The sequence below is a fragment of the Cupressus sempervirens genome, chromosome 6 (genome assembly GCF_028749045.1).
Source record: "Cupressus sempervirens isolate cs-2001-9-10 chromosome 6, ASM2874904v1, whole genome shotgun sequence".
Classification (NCBI taxonomy): Eukaryota; Viridiplantae; Streptophyta; class Pinopsida; order Cupressales; family Cupressaceae; genus Cupressus; species Cupressus sempervirens.
Window position 1 is genome coordinate 626,568,698 of NC_143123.1, and position 22,918 is coordinate 626,591,615.

The following is a 22,918-nucleotide window of genomic DNA, read 5'->3' on the forward strand; positions in this document are numbered from 1 at the left end:
TTACAATCAAGAGGTAAAAAAGAGAATTGAGCTGGAAAACAGGGTATCTCAATTGGAGAAGATACTTGGAAAAAGGAAAGTGGGAGAATCCAGTACACTGAGAATTGCTTATCCTCCACAGTCATCTGTTGGATTAACCCCTATCATTGAAATACCAGACACCCCTGAAAGACCCCAATTCTATACTACAGAGGAATTTGAAGCAGAAAAAACCAAATTACATGAGTGGCAGATAGAATTTAGAAATTAGCATGAAGAAAAATGGAAGTAGGGTGTGACATATTTGAGGGATAAAATACAATGGTCAACTTTTTATGATCAGTTGACAAGGATTGTAACCCTCATGGATGAGTTGAATAAAGAAAAGGATGGACTAGATTCTCTTGCACAGAAATGGAGACAGAGAAATAATGATATTACAATTATATGTATATTTGCAGTCCAAATGTCTTATCATCAAGTTGAAAAGATTTTTGATTTATTGAATAAGTTAGAAAATTTTGAGAATGAAAGAGTTTCTTTACAAAGAAGATTGATACTCTATTTTTCAAAATATCTTGCTAAAAAATTCACCCTATTTCCTTGTGCTTTAGAATCTATTGATACAGTAAAGGAAAAAGAAAAATGGAAAAAGGAAATGGATGAATTATTCGATAACAGAATAATAAACATCATCAGTGAGATTGGCCATTGGTTTTGGGCAAAGACAAATGAGGAGCTGGTAAAAGTACAATTATATTATATTGCTATGAGAAAAGAATTTGATGATTTAGAGGAAAATGCAAATTCTTTAATAAAGATACAAAGAGGAACCCTAAGTTTTGATTGGCCAGATGATGATACTTTTGATAAGTGGAAAAATCAGTTTAGTGAACAGATGTCAGGAGACAATGAGGAAGAAGATGCAAAAGTAGTAGTTACCCTTGTAATCAGCAATGATGAGATAGAAAATCCCTAGGTTAAAGTGAGTTTGTAGGTAACAGAAGATGATACATCACTTACAGACCTCATGGGTACGTACTCCGAAAGTGAAGAATGATTGTAAGGTCAGATCATGCTCTTGTCTCAACAATTCAGAAGCATAACAAAAAGGGACCCGCCAAGAAATGTTGTTAATCTTTCTGTTATTTTGTTTTTGTCTTTCTTTTGAAAGGACACCTGTCACCTTCTTTAGCCTGAAGCTTGTTGCATCTCACACTATTTAAGTGAGATCCCAAGGTTAAAGAATGGTCTGAATTCTATTTTTACTAAGTATTGTGCTTAGTCCTATTTTTGGTCCAAACATTTTGGAAAGCAAGTTTGTAGTATACTTTTCTGTCAAAATTTCTAAGGATACATGAATGTAGAAAGAACTGTGCTTCTTTTCTGAAGGTTTTTTTGGGTCTATTGTAAAGGATATACCATTTTCAAAGGAAATGAATACAAATTATGAACTGTCCCCATATCAGTTCTTTCTAAATTTTGTCTCCTTTTAAACACTTAGCTACCTTGATGTTGTGTGAGTAAAAGCTTATGCAATTGATTGCAATCTAGTAGGGTTGTACATCCATTTGTTATTGTTGTTAATTCAATAGATTAAATAAGGGCTCTGATGAATGTGATGAGATTGCTTAGGTATTTAAAAGGATTTTTGAATGATAATTTCTGATAAGAATTGCTGATAAGAATTTGTTGCACATCAACAAATTAGATCTAAGAATTTACTATAGACTCTGAACCCCAATGGATTAGGCATTGATCGAAAGTATTTCAGCCAAGAGAGAAGTATATTATGACTGGTTTTTTAAAATACATCATAAAATCAAATTTTACATTTATTTCCTGTGAGATATTCAAAGTTGGCCATCACTTGCCTGCATGGAATGTTTTAGCTTCATTTAGCCATTGCTGTTGAAAACATCTGCAGATCTATAGAAGATTTCTTGGACATATCTGTTCAAGGGATGTGTTTACCAATTTGGTAAGAGTTACGTATATGTTTGAGGATTTAGAAATGAGAATCAAAATGAAACTAAGAATAATTCTCATACGATTGTTCCATTTTTGAACCATCCCCGGGTACACTCGCCCTGGTTTTTATAGAGCCAAAAGAGTAGAAAACCGTCTGAGGTTTTATTGAAGTTGGGTCCTAGTACTTTGCATATGCAAGTGATAATGATAAGTGGCTATTCTTTAGGTTGTGTATGTACTAATATCTAGGTATTAAGCCTTTTGTCACTTAGTAGTTTTAGCATTGTTTTAACATTTTCAAACACCAACAGGTACTACTAAGATTATGTTGTTCATTGACTTAGATTAGGCTAGTGATGTTGATGATTAAAATTCTACCTCCAATTTTTTTTTTCCTTGGATCTAGTCTAGTTGCTTGATCTTGAAAAAATCAAACTACTATTGAATTATCCTTAACTAATGTTGAGTATTGAGTTGTTGTCTTAGCTAGTAAAAGTATTCTTTGTCCTTGAGATTTGATGGATAAATTTGGATTTCCAGTTACTTATCTCACTACTCTTTTGTTTAATAATCAAATTGTTGTACATATTTTTTGTAATCATATTGGACATAAATGCACCAATCATATTCTAATAAACTCATTCAAGATGGTGTTATATCTTTGGAATATTTTCCTATGGAGCATAAATTTTCATATATCTTTACTAAACATTTAGCATCTCCTTGCTATCTTTAGTTGTGATCAATATTATGGGTAAAGGAAATAGTCCTTGGATGTGGGTCTTATGGAGATTCCTCCTTTCTTCCTTTTCATTTTCTTTTAAGCATTCATTTTCTTCTTTTTTGGAGAGGAGTTCTCTCACTTTCTCTAGTTCTAAGAGTTTTTATTATAGTTGTGGTAGACCCTATGAAATATTTGCTAAAAAATAGTGATTTGATATATTTTTTTCCATTTTGGTGGAAGGAAACTAAGGAACCCATGAAGTAGAAAAATATCAATGCTTTGGTGAAGAAAAAATGTAGGGCTAGCAAAAAAGTGATAACTTTGCTATTGCAAGTTGTATCTTTTTAGAGGTCTGTAAGATAGTGATTTATCACTATTTCTCTAACAACTAGAAAGGTGAATTTCAAAATTATGATTCTAGAGAACCATTTGAAGAAGACTTGCAAGATTCCAAAAATTCATAACTTTGGAGATGATTTTAAGTCAGTTGTGTGAAAAGGTGAAAAGGACTTCTTGGAGTTTTAAAGGGAAAAATCATTAATTTAATAACTTAAAGTACAAGTCGAGTACTCAAAAGAAGTGACAAATTGGTTAATTTGTGAGGTGGATGTATGCATGAAAATTTATAGATCATAAATGAAGAATAAAATGAATTAATTTCTTTGGTGAAAGCAACTATTTTCATACTAAGCATTCAAGTGGAGCTGAGATAAAAGATGGTGGTGAAAGTTTGAAGGTGTCCTCAGTAAATTACAATGAATAGTAAGTTTAAGCTTCTATTCATTTGGTTATAATTTTCAAAAAAAAATTCCTATAAAGAAGGACACTAGTGCTAAAGAAGTAAAGGAATGGCCTATTGAGAAATTAATTAAAAAGATGTTGTTAGAAATATTTCCTAGTTCATCTTATTGTGGTCAAATGGCTATTTATCTAATGAATTTAAAGGATCTAGAGATTGAAATCTTTCATTGCATGGTAGATCTTTTTTTTGGTATTTTTATGCAAAAAAATATAGAAAGTAACCTAGGAAAACCCCATGGAGACTATACCTAGGAAAAATTGTGGACCTGTGGTCGCAAATGTGTTTGTAGACACAAAGCTTATAGATATTATAGCCAATCATTATGAACCAACCACTAGGAATGTGAGGAAAATGGATGGTGTACTACTACTACTCATCACAAAATCATCTATTGAAGATTTTTTGAATTGAGAACCAAAGCCCTTAGAAAAATTGATAGGAAAATCCTAAGAATGAGTACCAAAAAAAAAGAAGTTTGGGAACTACATGGAAATTATACATTTTATGTATAGATGCCATAATAAAAAAATGATGTATGTTGATCATATGGGTCCTTACCCTATTGAATCTTTCATGGGATTTTTCAAGTATAATTTTTATGCTTTGTTTCAGCTATTTGGAGAAGATGAGAAACATAAAATTCAAATTGAAAACATTTACATGTGTATGCAGATTCAAAACCCTCATACCTATTTAGAATTTGACTCTACCAGTGAAATTGAGAAAACCCTTCACAATAAATTGGTGAAGTGGAAGACTACTAAGTCTTTCAATAATTATTGTTTTCTCTTTTACTTAATTCTCCATAAAAACATGAATCGGCTTAGGAATTCTATGAAGTTGGCTACAATTGATAAGGAAGGTAACAAGAAGTCCATCCAACTCTGGTGTCCACTATGGGGCATGCAAGGGATAGTGATTTCATAGTATCCAAAGATATTTTTGTATAGTGTATAGTAAGGATGCTTGGGGGAACTATCACAAGACTACCATATCCAATCAAGGACACACTAAGAACCAAAGAGAATTCAGCTGATAAAGGTTATGATTTTAAATTAGGTGATTTTATTTTCAAACCAAAGTACTCATTAATGCTGTTGTATGGGTGTAGGTAAGAACCTCATAGGATCGCTTTATTTGTCCTTGAGAGATTAGGTTTATTGGAATTCAAATGGTAGTTAATATGGATCAAGAAAGAAATTATTCAACCAAGATCAAAAGGCAATATTGTACCTCATTTTATAAAATTTGATGGATAAATAGTTGCGTATAGTATGATTCAGGAAGTTTAGGATTATATTATGAATAAGTTTTGGTTGGTCAATGATAAGGGAAAAGATTATTATCTAGAAGGGAAAATGAGGAACATCGATGCCAAGTATTTAAATTAGTTGAACATTGAAGATGACATTATTAGATAATATGATGATTTACAAGAGGCATATTGGAGGTTAAAAAAGTGGAATGTGTTGATAGGATTATAGGGTTAGAGATGAAGTAAGGGTTTGCCTCATTTTCAATTTGAGGAAAATATTGAAACTCTTAGGATTGAAAAATGTATCATAGACTTTTAAAATTTGTATTAGGAATATGTTGAGCAAGGAAAAAGTACATAAGAAGGATGGACATGCACCTCCTCCACTCTGTCAAGCCAAAAAGAGAAAGTTAAACTTAGTAGGCTCAGGTCCTTGCCCCTCTACTCCCATACCTCAATAGGTAGAAGGAAATAGTACCCCTTTAGTGTCCTATGAAGATTTAGATGATGATGGGTCAACATACATTGTCATTATTCTAAAAAGAATGAAGGAAAATAAATTTTTTAGAGCTAAATCCTAAGTTTTCTATGGAAAAGCATGGCTATTATGCTTAGACTATGGTGAATAATAACCCAATTGATAAAGAAAATGAGAAGGAGGCCATTTATCTTAGGTTTATTTAACAAGATATATTTAATAAAAAACAAGAGTTCTAAGACTTTGCATAAGATATAAGATGAGGGACATTGAGGAGAGAAAAAAAAGGCTTGAAGGTGTTGATGAGTCTCAACACATGTCAGTTGTTCAACAAATAATGGATGAAATAAATTTAAATTATATTTCATGTACTTAGGAAAAGGAAAAGGAAATGATAAGCAAGAGTGACATCTTGATACTTCATGGTTTAACAATAAAGGAATTGTTTGTATTAGATCAAGTCAGGAAGCAAGAAGATCTAACCTTTGTTTTAGAGTTTGAATTACTTAACAAAATTGAAGAGATAGGGTATGATCCAAATATTATAACCCTTTCTACTTGGGTTGAATTCAAAGGAAATAAACTTAGGATGATTGATATACTAAGGGAGAAGAGGATATGGCCTTGGTGCAAATTGTAGACAACCCATACCCATGCTTGTTGTAACATAGTTAACACATGAATGCATGTTTGATCAAGCTCAGAATAAACATATGTAGGAATTGACCAAAAAATTGCAAAGAAGAGACATTGAAATGAATTTAATAAGAAATAAAATGAATGTGAATACAAGAATATTGGAGGAGTTAAATTAGTTAAAACTTTCTAAAAATATTTAGGCCATTGTGGTTCATAAAACTCTTGTTATTGATATTGAAGACATAAAGAACAAAGAAATGACCCCATATTTTGATCACAAAGACTATATTTTTAAGGAACTAGAGGAGATTCTTGTGTTCAGGGTAAATTTTTTTTGGCTAAATGTGATGAGGTGTTTTAAGGGTTTAATAACATTTGCAATATGTTTGATTTCTTTGCTAAAGGGAAAGACATACTTTCTGAGATAGAGAGGAAATGGGGCCCTTATAGATATGAATTAAATAAACTATTTTAGGTCACAAAAAGATATCCAAATGCCTCTACATAGATAAAGCAAACCATTGATTTCATTGAAACTATTACAATGAATCCGAGATATATAAGTCAAGAGCATCAAAAGTTGGAAGAAAAATTAAAAGTGATTTCTTTTGCTGATCATCCATATTATCCTGCCATTAGAAATGAAGAGGGTAAATTTATAAAATTGGAGGATAGGAGACATGAATTTGGAATATTATCCCAAACATCGATAACCAAGTTCAAGGAGGAACAAAATTTCCAAATGGATTCATTCCACAATCTATTAAACAACATGATTACTATGGAAGACAAAATTACAAATTTTATAATAGATTTGTTAAAATTTCTCAAGGGAAGAAGTGGGTTGATTTGTAAGCCTTTGCTTCAACATTTTCAAAAATTTTATGACCTACATCTACTCAAATTTCAAAGTGGATCGAGGTTTAACTGAAAATCCTTAAAGATGCTCTTGATGAGATCATGACCATTGGTGATGAAGAAGTTGAATAAGTTTGAAATAACATTCATATTTTCAATCATTATTATATCATGCTTTTAGTTATTAGATAGTTTTATTTATGAAGGGGTCTAAATCTATGTTGGAACTTTTCATTTTTATGAGAAAAGGTACCAAGACCCCTATATAAGAATCATAAGTTTTAAGATATGAGACATGATACAAATTTTTTTTTTTTTTTTTAATATAGTAAAAGATGTTGCCTTATAGAAAAGACATTATTAATTAGTTCCCATTTCTATGCAATTACTTGTTTTATATGTAGCTAAACTAATCTTCTTTATTTCCTTATTAATGAAGTCAATACAATGATGTTTCCTTTACATATATCATGGCATATGGTTTTTTAATTACTCATGTTCTTTATTTTCCCTTTGGACTATGCTATTGTTATTATGGATTAGAATAATGAATGAACTTGATGATCATATCTATTTTCATGCTAACTTATGGTATCTATCTAATTGGTCTCCTTTGCTTGAGGTTAAATTAATTTAGACTAGGGATTACATTTGTATCTTCTCTATCCAATAATTGATGGGGTGCACATTGTCTCTTAAGGTTTGATGATAAGAATATGTTGGGGTTGACTCTATACTATCCAATTGGATTAAGGACTAATATTTTCATACCTCTTGTAAGTTGATATATATAGTTGTAGACTGATAAATTTCTATCCATAAATATTGCATGTGTTCATTTCCAATATTTTATATACATTTCAAGAATCCATACATTTTATTTCTCCTTGAGAAGATAATTTCCAACTCAAGCATATCGATTATAAAGTCTAAATTATTAATTTAGACTTGTCTTAAGCAACATAGATATAGGTACAACTACTTAGTTTTTGCAAATCCTAAAATGTGGAGATTGAACAATTATGATTCAGTCTTCTTCATTGGCCAATATTGTGTTGAGATTCATAGCATTGAGAAGGCAAGCCTAATTTGGATTCAACCAAAAAATTTGAGAACCGACAAGTTCTACATGGTTACCTAACATAGCTTTGTTGTTGAGACCCATATAGATCTCTCCTTATTTTTTATACACCGTATGTTTCACTTAAGGGGGGGTGTTGGAGTAAATAGTTCTCACTATTTACTATGTACTTAAGTTTCCTTAAGTAACCTCATTAATAAGGTAGCTGGATATTATTGAGTTATACTAGAATTTTGTATGGTCCAAGTTGAGATGTTTATCTCAATCATATTGGTTCCTCCTTTCTACTCTTTCCTATTTAAGAAATATCTTTTCATATGATTATACAAACCTCACTCAATATAAGTTTGTGTTGAATATTTCTCTCTTTTGGTGGATGTATGTAAACTAGGTTCTAGAAATAAGATAGTTTATTATAACGTGTAGAAGACTAAAGATTATCCTTAATAGAGAAGTGATACCTCCTCACAAAAAGTCTCTAAATCTATTATAGAAGAATGAGAAGCTAGGTATGATAGAAATGCAATGAAATCATCCTCAAATAATAAATTTAAAAAACCAATGATGTCCTAACTTCTCTAAGCCTTGGAATCCAAGTCAGGTGTAAGCTTTATTGTAGCAGGAGATGGCAGAATGAAAATTATGTCCACAAACCCATAAGATACAATGCTCTACCTAGAATGAAGAGTAAATGGTACATATAAATTATTATCATCAATAAAGTGATCAAATTTGCATTGATAATCAACATTATTATCTACAAAAAAATCACTTTTCAGATAATGAACAAGAAAATAATTTAAAATAAACTTAATTGTGTTACCTTGTCGTGTGATTTGATATAATAACAAGGAATTATGAAAGATGTTATGAATCAAATGAATACTACTCATTTCTGAAAAAAGGCTATCATCAATGGAAACAAAAGGAATAAGATAATTTTTTAGTAAAATGTTATTATGAGATGGCTCTTTAAGTAAATTAGAAATCAAGGAATCACTAAAATGAGTGATGTAAATTAAAGATATTAGACAAAAATGGTGTTGATGGATGATGTGGTTTTGATGAGGAATGAGGTTAGATAATTGAGCTATGATTTGTATGTAGCAGAGTTAGACTAGTTGTTATTGTTGGAATTTACAAGTGGGAAGATTTACTTCTGAGAGGGGGTTTGAATCAGAAGTAACAAACTTTAACCTCTAAAACTTTTAACTAAAATCAATCACATGCATGTAACACATCTAATTTACATGAAAGTAAAGGCATGCATGCAAATAGACAACACAATATTTGATCACCCAAAAACCCTCCAAAAAGAGAAGGTAAAATTGGGGTGGGGATGACACCCACAACTTATCATAGCAACAATATGTAACTTGTCAAGGTTACAAAGTTTGACCATCATCAATGGTCTGCCCTATGAAAGGCCTACCATGTTAAAAGTTCTACATCCTATTAGAAGTGACCTATCTAAAGGATTTACAAACATTCACTTGCAATGTCACCTTGTTAAATGATTTACAGTATGGTAGTTAAACCAACCTATCATCATAGGATTTTAATTCTCCTAGTACAATGACAAGAAAGCATAGTAGAATGTGTTGACCTAAGAACTTACAATCTTCAATTGCTGATTTTAGATCCTTGTTCTGTCCAATTTGATTTGATCCTTCTTGATATGATATGACACTATTTGTAATGCTGATGCTCTGTTCTAATCAACTCGATTCTATAATTTTGTTCTTCCTCTAAGTCTTCACACCCCTTTAGACTTTTCTAGCATTCTCTCCTTGCATTCCTATACCATCTATACATACTTTCTCTTTAAATTATGGGGTCTTGACCTCCTTAAAAGGGTTCACAACTTATGGTTAGGTATGAATCTATGATTGAAATTCATCCATCTTTCCTACTCAATTCCTTCCATTTTTTTGATTGGTTGCATGTTGATTTCATAGGGAATTAAAAAGGTTTGATCTTATCTTTAAGATCCTTTGAGATTCATCTTGAGTCAACTCAAAAATGATTTACATCTAAGTTTTTGAAGGTACAAAAACCTATGTTGATTCTATGTTCCTCAACACTTACTAATTTCTAATGCTTGGCAAATATAGGAATTCTATCTTGCTCAACACCTATACTTTGCTCAACACATATACTAGCTCAACATCAATTGTCACTTGGAATTTGAATAAATCAACACCTATTGAATTTTTGGCTCGACACATACTATAGCTTGACATCTGTATTATACTCGACATCAACTTTAGAAATTTCTTAAGTGTGTTGACATGAGTGTCAAAAACACTTAAGTAATCATTATGAATATGATTTTTATGAGTATAATGCTCATCTTGTTTGGCATATGTACAAAATTTCAAAAACTTGTATACAATTTTGTAGAAGACTATATACCTCAAAACTTGTAACTCCCCCTAAGCTAATATACCATTTCTATATCCAAAACTCCTTATGTTGGATTTGTATTATGCTAATCATTCAGATACTTTTTATCTCTGCCTTGTCATTCCTTCCCTTGTCTACCTTGTTTCTGCTCTATTTTTGCTCCCCCTTTTTCACATCTTCCCTTCTAGTTTTTATCTTCTCCTCAAAACTCAAAATTTTATTATCTCCCTTAATTTATTCTCTCCCCTTTTTGGGTATCTTAAATTATTATCTCCCTCAAAATGTATTATCTCCTCCTTTTTGACACTTCTATCAAAGGGTTCTATGCATTAATTGAATACTTAGCCAAAAAGGATTTGTTTACCTCCATAATGATCTTTAGAGTAGCATCCCAATTGTCTAATGCAATTTCCAGTACTTTAAGCTAGATGGTTGTGTCTGCTGCAAGGTGTACTAGGCCTTCCAATGTAGAAAGATTGGGATCTTTCTTCAAGACATTCTCTACATAGGCTAGTTATTTATGCAAAACTTCCATGTGAGGGGTTATAGTAGACTGAATTTGTATTAGCTTGACCTTGGTGTTTGCCTCATCTACATGTAGTACAACTAATTCCTTTTGTGTATGAAGCATTGTAGCAAAATGCTTCTCACTTTGAGCTGGATCCTTTGGTAGCTACATGATAGATACTTTAATATTCCTCTCCAAGCTCAATAACCTTTGGTTGGTCTCTTGTGTGAAGTATGAGGAATCACATAGTTTGGAGTATAGTGAGAATATATTCTCAAGTACTACTTTTACCTTCTCTATCTTCTTTGCCAGATCTACTTGGGAAAGTGCTATCTCATCAGATATTTTCTCATTTACCTTCATCTAGAATTTCTTTTCAGACCATTCAATCAATTTGGTATTAGTGTCTAGGTATTCATTTTGTACCTAGTCCACTATGTTGGATAATTGCTCCATTATGGGCTTTGTCTCATTAGGTACTTACAAGCTGAATGCATCTAGAAAGATGTCCTTAATTTCTATCAATGCTTACCTTTTCTCATACTCATTCCTAAGTATCTCTTACTTCTTCTTCTTTTCTAGTGTCTCTTGCACTTTATTAATCTGATCAATATTCATAGTTTTATAGTCATATCTTGGAATGACTATCTCCTCATCAAGTGCAGGGTCTCCATAGTGAAGTGCCCTTGCTACCTTGGTAGAGCTTGATCTTGGTGCTAATATTTGTAGTGGTACTACATCAATGGTCGACTTTTGTGTTGTTCCAGTGGGAGTCCCTATAGTAGGCAAATTTATCAATGTTTGAATTGCCTCTTGTTCCTTTTCCTTAAGGCTCTCTTCCTTGTCATCTTTATTTCTACCTTTATCAATTATAATGATTTGACAAAGTGCACCTTGACTTTTTTCTATAGGAACAAATATGTCCTTCTATCATGTTTGCTCCTTTGCTTGCTTCTTGATGAAATGAAGAAATAGAAGTCCTTTTGGCCCTTTTTGTGAACATTTGTCTATAACATACTGAAATTTATCATCTTTTAGTATAAGTGTTTTGAACTTTTGATGTATAAAGTGTGGACATAGGGTATAAAAATGATAATATGAATTATATCTAAAAAGAGGTTCATTTTGTAAAAATCTTTCTTCATGAATGTTTGATATGGGTAGATCTTCCTGCAGCTAAAGAGATTGCAAAAACTATTAGTTGAATGATTAATGCCTTTTATATGTAAACTAATAAATGCAAATAAATGTTTTTGAGAAGTTTTGTGCACATTAAATGTTGATTGTAGGAATACAAGCTAAGCTAGAGTTAATAAAAAACAAATTGCGAAGGAATAGTGCTAAGGCATTGATGGTATTAATGAGACGCATTATGACACCGTTGCAACTGGAGACTTGGCGGCAAAGTTAGAAGGGACTTATTTTAATGAATAACAAAGAGGGACCTGATAAAGTGATTGAGCAAGGAAGGAAGCATCAAAGAAATCAATTAAACATGCAAAGCAAGATATCTAGATTCCTGGAAGCTATTTAAAGTTAGATAAAAGAGTAGATCTAGCATTTGATATGATCTATATTTTTGGGGAATTTAAAGGATAATTAATGCCTTTACAATTGCATGCTTTCAGTCTTAAGTTGTAACTGACTTTCCTTCATGAGGAAGTCGTAATTATAGGAATTTTTTTGTTTTCCTTCCTTTTAATAAGACCTCATCTATATCTATGAGGTTAAGTAGTGAGCAGACAAATAGAGTTGATAGATATCTTGTTATTTTCCCAAGTCATTGTAATACTACATATTTGAATGAATACATGACTTTTCTGAGTTTTTATATTTTTCTCTGAGTCAATCTTTTCCTCCATTCTTTTGTGGGGGCCCGCGTAGAAGGTGGAGTTTACTTTAGTAAGTAGGAGTTAGACTCAATTTTCTAAGTTAAGATTAGAACTACTATTCCTACAGCTACTAGAAACAGAACCAGTCATTTCTCTTGTAGCAGTAGGTGCATAGATGTATGGTTAAATAATTAGAATTCTCTTCCAAGTATTTGATAGTTGTCTTTCCTATGGATAAACTAGATTTCCTTAATGGTTATTGCATTCAACGTAGTAGTGACTTTTAGCAAAAACTAGAGCATATACTTTGCAGACATCATCTCAAGTTCACGCTCTAGAATTGACATTTAATTAAGATTAGCATAGTACTTTGGCAGTAAGGGATGTCCAATCCTATAACTAAAAAGGTGTTATATTGATTAGACATTTTTTGCACTATTGCCAGGTATGTGGTTAGTCTAGTATTTACTATTGAGTCATTTAGTTTCATTTTTAGCATTTTTCCATGCATAGGAGAAGAGACCACCTTGGAAGATTTCTTCATAAATTCAATTAGGAAGATCCTTTTTATCCTAACCCTAAAGAAAGAGAAGAGAGAGAAGAAATAGAAGAAGAATAAGAACCATTTGAGAACATATTTGTAGAAGTACTGAAACAAGTTCAATCACCAACCACATCTAAAGAATCCTTCCATTTGAATAATCTTTTTGCTGAGCTAGAATATCAAGATAATCCATTAGCTTTAGTCATTTGTTAGCCACCACTAGGACATCCACAAGTGGCAGCAGCTCAACCTACCTTTCCCTTTCCAATTCCTCCTCAGGAGGGTAACCAAAATCTTAAAAAAAATACCCTCAGCTACCTTGCCTAAATTCTATGGCCTTATTACTGAAGATCCAAAAACTTTTCACTTTGAGTTCAACATCCTTTGTCAAAGTTATGACTACACAACTAATGCCCATAAGCTGAAATTGTTTCCATCAACTCTCAAAGAAGTTGCTTTAAGATGGTTCATGAGTCTAGGTGCCAATGCTGTGATAGATTGGCCAACTATGAGTAACCTGTTCCTTAATCAATATAAGGAATATTATAGAGACCATGATTTGAAAGGATATGACATTTTTAAAATTTCAAAAAAGGAGGATGAGACTTTGGAGGACTATGTTGCCTGGTTCATGTTTAACTTATAGCATAACACACAACATCAGCTGAACAAGGAGTCCCAAAAGCATCTCTTTTTGAAAGGAGTGCATGACAAGAGTATGGAAGCTTTAGACTTAATGGTTGGAGGTGACATTACATAGAAGACGTGGGCTGAAATCTGAAATATTTGTTTGAACTATTCCAAAGAAATAATAAAAAAATGATGAGGTTTGAGGGAATTACTCCAAAAAACTCCTAGGGTGAGAGTATCTAAGACAGAACTGTCAAACCTCTTGTCAGATTTTAAGAAAGACATCATTAATGATGTCTTGTAGGAAGAAGGAGGATGTTGATATTATGTTGGCATAATATTGCCCCAATTGTAGAGAAAAGAAATGCAACTGCCAATGCAAGCCTATCTCTAGCTTAGAATCACAGCGTGTGCCTACTAAGTTCAAGACAATTGATGAAGAGAGGGAAGTCCTCTATGTTGCTCAATGAAAGCCGTGGTCTCAAAGATTAGGAATTCCTTAACACCCACTCCATAATTATAGTGGTAATAGCCAATGGAAACAACAACATGGTAATTATAATAATTGGAAACAACCTAACCAAGGATGGCAATAGCCTAACCAAGGGTGGCACCAACCTCATCAAGGTTGGCAACAACCTTAGCAGGGTTGGCAGCAAACCCAAAACTGGTGGCAGCAAACCCAGAACTGGTAGCACCAGCATCAATTAGCCTTGACTCAACCTCCTCAATAACAAGCCTTAATGCCTCCTGCAACCAATACAACCCTTCCAAAATAGCTATAGTTACTTACACAACCTACGCCTAATCCTAATAGTGCAAAACCTTCAACCCAACAAAAAAGTTACTCCATCAACTTGAATGATATCCATCTCTGATCTGGAACAAAGCTTGCCTCACCTCAGTAGCCCATTATAATAGAAATAGATGATACAAATGTTGAGTCAGTTCAAGAACCTACTAGCACTATCTCTCTTATAGCCAAGAAACCACCATTTCCTAGTAGGTTAATAGAGCAAGTTCTGCCAATTGAAAATCAAGCTGCAATAGATTTTCTTGAGCAACTCAAGCAAATAATGGTAAAAATTTCCTTGCTTGATGCAATAAAGAAAGTACCTATATATTCAAAAGTCATCAAAGAAGCCTTTGTTAAAAATCCAAGAAGGAAAAAGAAATACCCAAAGACTATCCATGTCCTTGGGTAGCTTTCTAATCTTATGCTTGATAACTGCAAAATGTCTAAGTATGTAGACCCTGAAAGCCTAGTAGTGACCCTCACCATTCAAGTAGTGCAAGTGCAGAATGTCTTAATAGACCTAGGAGCATCCATTAATATAATGACCAAGTAATTAGTGTCCAAATTAAGAATCATTGGTCTCAGGCAAACACCAAAAATTTTGTAGCTAGCAGATAGTTCTACTATCATTTCTGATGGTATGCTAGAAGATGTCACTATCACATTACATTCATGGGAGTATCTAGTTGATTTCATAGTACTCTCTCCAAAAACAAGTATTGGGGGATAGCCTATCATTCTAGGAAGGCCATGGTTAGCAACAACAGATGCTTATATTGCATGCCAATAAGAGAAAATGACTATTTTTGATGGAACAAACACAAAAAATTTAACCTTGTATTTTCCTAATCAGCCTTTGCTTCAGGATGATCAAGTTGTCTGGCCCAATATGGGTGACTCTGATATGGACATAGATTATATTCAACAATTGATGATGATCTCATGGGACTCATTTGTAAACATTAAAGAAGAAGATGATGTCATTTCTTCTATCATACTGAATGAGTATGGAACACAACCTAAGACATCTTCTAAACAAGAGTGTGTCTTAGAAAGCATTCTGCCTTTACCTGTTGAACTTCATTATTTTGAGTCTGCATAGCTTATGCATTCACTCCTACCACATGAGATAGATTCACAACCAATTGTACAAATTTCAATGGCTAAAAAACTAGTCAAAATAGCAATCACTCTAGTGGGAGAATTAAATATAAGCAAGTCCTTATCTCATGCACAACATCATAATACCCTGCAACAATTACAAAAGCACCAAGATGCTTTTTCTTGCGAGTATATAGATATGAAAGGTTTGGATCCTGCACTCTGTACCCATAGGATTTATATCAGTCTAGATTGCAAACCTATGAGACAACCTCAATGTAGGATAAACCCAGCATTAAGGCATATTGTCAAAAGTGAATTGCAAAAGCTACTCAATGCTGGCTTCATATATCCTATTTTAGATAGCCAATGGGTGTCACCATTGGTTATTATTTCCAAAAAAGGAAGAAAGTGGTGAGTCTACATAGATTATAGAGAACTTAACTTAGCTACCAAGAAGGATCATTTCCCATTGCGTTTTGTCGATCAAGTTCTTGACAATCTTACAGGAAAAAAATACTTTTCATTCTTGGATGGGTTCAGTGGCTACAATCAACTCTAGATAGCACTAGAGGATTAGGACAAGACCACATTCATGTGTCCATGGGGAGCATTTACTTATTTTTTCCTACTATTTAGTTTGTGCAATGCACCTGCAACTTTCCAAAGAGCTGTTATTAGCATTTTTTCTGACATATCTGCAAATTGTTTGGAAGTGTATATGGATGACTTCACCACATATGGACAAACATTTGAAGAATCCAACAAGAACTTGGGCAAGGTTTTACAAAGATGAAAAGACTACAATTTTTCTTTAAATAGTGAAAAGTGTTTTATGATGATGCAAGAAGGAGTGGTGTTGGGACACTTTATTTCCCCTAAAGGAATTAAAGTAGATCCAGCAAATATAGAAGTCATAAGCATATTGATTGTACCAACTAAATTGAAAGAAGTCAGGAGTTTTCTAAGACATGCAGGGTATTATCAGCATTTTATCAAAGATTTCAGGAAAATTTCAGCACCTTTATATAAATTGCTTCGAAAAGATGCATAATTTGTATGGGAGTTACCAACAACAACACCAGTGCTTTGAGGACCAAATTGGGAGTTACCTTTTCACATATACATAGATGCTTTAGATCATGCCATTGGAGCAATACTTGGCCAAAAGATAGATTCAGTAGAATATGCAATTTACTATATTAGCAAAAATCTTCAAGGAGCTAAGTATAACTACACTATGATAGAGAAAGAACTACTTGCTATAATTTATGCTCTGAATAAATTCAGACATTACATTACATGACACCAAATATTTATACATATAGATCACTCTGCTATCAAATATCTGATGAACAAACTAGCAATCTCTAGATGATTGGCTCGGTGGTTGTTACTAATGCAAGAATTTGACATCAACATTATTGACAAGCCAAGTAAAGCAAATGTTGTAGCTAATTTCTTGTCTCATCTTCAAACACCTGATGATCCTGCAGCCACAGTAGATAGCTTTCCTGATGAACATCTCTTTCTTTTCTCAACACAAAACCCTTGGTATGCTGACATTGCTAACTACCTAACTATTGGCAAAATTCTCCCACATTTATCTGCAAAAGAAAAATGATTGTTGGCGAAAAATATTTTTAACTTTTCATGGATTTTCGGGTTCATGTTTTATACTAGACTAGATCAGGTAACACAAAGATGTCATAGAGAGGATGAAACTTATGATGTCCTTTGCACTTTTTATAATGAACTCTGTGGTGGCCACTTTGCTAACAAAAGGACTGCATTAAAAATTTTAAATATAGGTTATTATTGGCCCACACTTCATAAGGATGCAGCCCAATATACAAAAAAATATGATAAATATAGAAGAATGGGCTAATTGAAAAAAATAAATGAAATGCCCCTATAACCAGAGATAGTAGTAGAACCATTTGATAAATGGGGAATTGATTTTGTTGACCCTATTGAACCACCATCAGAAGGGAAAAGTTACATACTAGTTTGTACTGATTATGTTACTAAGTGGGTAGAAGCAAAACCCATGAAGCATCCTCATGACAATAATGTTGCAAAGTTTTTGTACGAATGTATCTTTACCAGATTTGGTCTTCCAAGAGAATTACAATTAGATCAAGTGCCTTAGTTTACATCTAATCTGATAGCTACACTCATGGAAGAGTATCAAATTTGGCATGGAAAATCTTCTTCATATCATCCACAGGCCAATGGATAGGTAGAAGTGACAAATAGAGAGCTGGAACATATACTCACTAAAATAATGTCTTTGCATCAGAAAGATTGGGCAGCTAGACTTCCTGAAGCCTTATGGGCATACAGATTAGCATGGAAATCTACTACTAAGTTTACACCTTTTCAGCTCCTATATGGGAAGACAACTGTTATGTCCATTGAATTTGAACATAAAACTCTGTGGACAACTTTGGAACTTGATATTACCCTTCCTACATCACAATAGGATCACATTTTTCTTCTCAATGAGTTGGATGAATGGAAAAAGTCATCTCTTCATAACACATAATTAATTCAGAGTCAAAGAAAGCAATGCCATGACAAATTCATTAAAGAAAGAGAATTCTCTATTGGTGATTGGGCACTCCTATATGATTCACAATATTAGCATCACCAAGGAAAATTTTAGACTTGATGGCTTGGTCCCTATGAAATAATTACAATTTTTAACAATGGAGCAGTTCAATTGTCAACAATTGATCTGATCAAATTCAAACTCCTGGTTAATGGGCATCGCCTAAAGTTATATCATAAACCAACAACCCGAGAATAATTTCTTCAACAGTTCAATACAACAAAAACATCTCTTCCTATAGCCACTTTTTCTGAGTCTCTCACTCAAATGCCTGTAACCCCTTGAATTTATTTTCAAGGCCTTCATAATAAAAATTTCACATTCATGCTAAATTCATTTCTTTTCCACCTCATTCCATCCCACCTTCTTGTCTTTCCATCATCATGCCATCTCACTTTCTTTCTCTCATATGGTACTACTCGGACCACCCTTCCTATCACACCTCAAGTCAGTCACACTTGACCCCTTTGCATTTATTTAATTTATTATTTATTTAAAAAAGCATGTTATTTTGATTTTTTGAATTTGCAATCTTTATGGTTTGGTGGGACCCAGTCTCTGCTACGTTGGGGGGAGGGAAAGTTGAAATCATGAATGCAAATCAAGGAAATCTTAAGTTGGCATGTAGGATGTACGAGGAAGGATCATTTTAGTAATGAGTTGGCACTCCTTTGTACTTCCAAAATGTGCAAAATAATATAAAGAAGGCTAACCATTAAATCATGATTTCACATAACCCCTCATTAATATGGTGTATGTTCTGAGCACGATCTTTATCCTCATTATGGTTTGGTGATTAAAATGCCGTCATGAAGTACTGAAGGATGTGATGTTTGGAAAATATTGAAATATTTTTTTATTTTATTTTAAAATTCCCTTTGTTGAAACCCCTATAGCCATCTCCATCCATACTCTCAAATCACTTGCAATGAATTCGCCAATAATATAATTTTTTTTTTTTCTAAAAAATATGGGTGGAGAACTTCAGTGGCATGAACCAGCAGACCACATAGTCTTACTAGTAGACCCAACAACATTTAGTTTGTTTCAACAACAAGGTTGGTTGGATTACTATCTTAGTTTGAAGTAGTTTGATCAAGAAATTATGCACCAATTTCTTAATACATTAAGAGATGGATATGCAACTATTAAGGGCATTTGGATAGGGTTTACAAAGGAGGTGGTAGCAAAAGTTTTTGGTTTTCCCATGCATGGAGAATGATAGATAGAGGACATGGATGCATGACAAGAAAAAGAGTAATTCTCAGTACTTGAAGATCCTCATTTGGAGGAAAAAAAAGCAAGGTACATTACAATTATCTCTCCTATTGGTTTTTTAAAATGAACTAAAACTACTAAGAAATAAAATGCTTAATACCAAGATGACAGTACTCATACAATCTAAAGACTAGCCAATTCTTGTTAAAAATTGCATGTGCAAAGCATTTGGGCCCAACTTCAACAAAACCAAGGCTGGTTTTCTACTCTTTTGGCTCTACAAAACCAGGGTGGGTATACCCAAGGATGATTTAAGACTAGGAAAACTGTATAAGGATTATTTCTAGTTTCATTCTGATTCTAATCTCAAATCCTCAAATACATACACAATTCTTGATAACTTGATAAATACATCCCATATAACAGATATGGCCAAAAATTCTTCTATAGATCTGCAGATGTTCTCAAAAATAGTGGCTAACTAAAGCTAAAACATTCCATGTAGACAAGTACAAGCCAACTTTTAAGATCTATAGGAAACAAAAGTAAAATTGATTTAATTCTGCATTTTTGACAACCATTTGTGACATACTCCTCTTTTAGTTGGATCAAGTTTGATTAGTGCCTAATCCATTGGGGTTCAAAGTCTACAACAAATCCTTAGATCTAATTTTTTGCCTTACAACAAATTTTATCAGCAATTCTTATCAGAATTTATCATTTAAAACCCTTTCCACTACTATAGCAACCTTATCACATTCACCAAAGCTTTTACTTAATCCATTGAATTAACAACAGTGATAAATAGATATACAACTTAACTAGATTGCATTCAATTGCATAGGCCTTCACCTATACAACATCAAGATAACCAAGTAATCAAAAGGAGACAAAGTTCAGAAAGAACTGATATGGGGACAGTTCAAAATTTGTATTCATTTTTCTTGAAAATTGTATAATTTTACAATAGACTCAGAATGACCTTTAGAAAGAAACACATATCATTATGTATTCATGTATTCTTAGAGAAATGATAGAGAAAATAAATCACAAACTTGCTTTCAAAACATTGGACCAAAGACAGACTAAACATATCACTTAGAAAAATAGAATTCAGACCATTCTTTAGCCTTGGAATCTCACTTAAATAGTGTAAGATGCAATAAGCTTCAGGCTAAGAGAAAGTGACAGGTTTCTTTTACAAGAAACATTTACATACAGTTATCACAAGATGACAAAAATGTGAGTAACAACAAAAGTTTTACATCAAACATTCCTTTTGTGAGCCCTTTTGTCACATGCTCTAATGTAGCTGAGTTGGTTTCTATTTTGATCCTCCCTCGTATACAACAGCCAAATTAACCAACGATGAAGTTTGTTTTGATGATGGAACATCAACCTCTACCTATGGACTTTCACCATCTTTATCCTATATGGTGGGAGTAACTTCTACCTTTTCCCATTTCTTTAGTTGTATTGACATCCTGTGGTCCTGGGTCTGCAACTGAAGGTAACAGATTATCCTTGTCTTCTTCTTCTGGTTGGGTCTGAGTAGTGACAGGGTCAATGATTTGGATCTCCAAGAACCTTGCATTTCATCACTATCATTTTCATCTTCATCAAATTATTCACCAGGAGCCATATCTACCATCCATTTGTCAAATAATGTGTCATCTCACCAATTGAATTGCAAAATATCCCTCTTTCTTTTTAGCACATATTCAACATCCTTTTTAATGGTAATGAATTCTTGTTTTAAATAACCAAAGAATATTTGGGCCTTCACCATTTCTTCTATTGTGGCAGCCCACCATGCATGCCCTGATTCATTAATGACTTGATTCATTCTTAAATAGAATAAATCATCAAGTTCCTTTGCCCATTCATCTTTACTTTTCAAATTATTCTTTTTATCTAGGGCATGAGAAAACAAATTGAATTTTTGGCTTTTGTACTTTTTCAAGTAACTTACTACTACTTTTTGTAAATGAATCCTTTTATTATCAAAGTCAGCAAGATCAGAAAAAATATCAAATGTTTTTTTAATTTGATCAAAAGAATCATCTATAACAGAGAAATGCAAAAATGTTATTTCTTTCTCCCTTCTTACCCATTTATTCACAATAGGTATTAGTGTTAGAGTAAATAATTAATTATTAATTATTTATTCTATTACTTAAGCTTACTTAGGTTAATGCATATTTAGTATTTAATGCATGTAGTGGTTGTTGTTGACAACTCGGGAGTTTTCTCCTTTTTTAGCATATTCCACTTTTTGAGGATATGTGCTGAGTTGTCATTTTTGTCCTCTACCTCCTTCCAGCTTGTTCTACAAGCTTCCATGAGGCCTTTTTAAATGGTCTCTCTCTCATTGTAAATGATTCCATTTTCACATAGCAATCTCATTTTCCTATTGTGAAATATTTCCTCTTGCATTGTTTGCTTCATGCTCTTGCTCTTTCGGTTTCTCTTCAGCAAGCTATTTGCATGTAGGTGATCTTGGCGACTGTGGAGTTGGATTTCATCAACTCCTACATGGTATCAGAGCCTCCCTGCTGCTTCTTGTTTGAAGGATTTTTGAAGCCGTGATTTGAAGTCACAAACCCTAGTTTGTTTGTGCATTTTTTCTTCAAATCAGGGCTAGAGCGAATTTTTGGAGCACTTTCAGCCCAAACGGACATCACCATTGGATCCGGAAGGCCATTTACAGTAAAAATTCATATAAAACTTTCCATTTTTGGAGACAGAGCTTCGGAAGGCAAAATTTTTTTACATCAGAAGCTTCCGTATGGACTGTACGGATGATTTGCGATTTTAAAATTTAAAAAAAAAAGCTTCTTTAAGGCGCTCCGCCAGGGCACCACCGGCGGGCCAACCCGACGCTGCCAATGCTCCGCCACCAGCGGAGCATCCGCTGTCATTCACCTGTTCTCGGCCGTCGCAGCGCCTCCGACAGGCCGCTCCGCCAGCGGCCCCCGTCGCGGTGCCACCCCAAACACCCGCCACCTAGGTGCAGCGGCCTCCGCCATCACAGACAGCGGCGCCGCCGGGTTTTCCTCCCGGGCGCCACCGCCACCGGCGGTTTTCGCTGCTCCACCGCCCTGCGGCCTCTCCAACCACCGACCGCCACGTGGCTACTGACAGATTTGTTGACATCATATTTCGGTCCGCTGACGTCACTTTCTCGACATGTGACATCACCTTGCCGTGATGGATTTTTTTTTTCGGCGACAGGTTTGTGACGGGCATACGACCGTTAAATTTATACTCGTGTCTGTAATTTTCCAGCAAGTGTATTTTTTGAGCAGCAGTCAGTTTTTTTGGCTATAACTTGAGCATACGGAGGTCTTTTTCTGATCCGAAAGAAGCGTCGGAAAGCTGACTCAGAGATGGACACATTGGTGCTAGTTTTGCATGATTTTGAGTTCGTTTGAGCTTCCATTTTTGGTGTCAAAGTAGAGGCTTTTTCTGCATCAACAAAT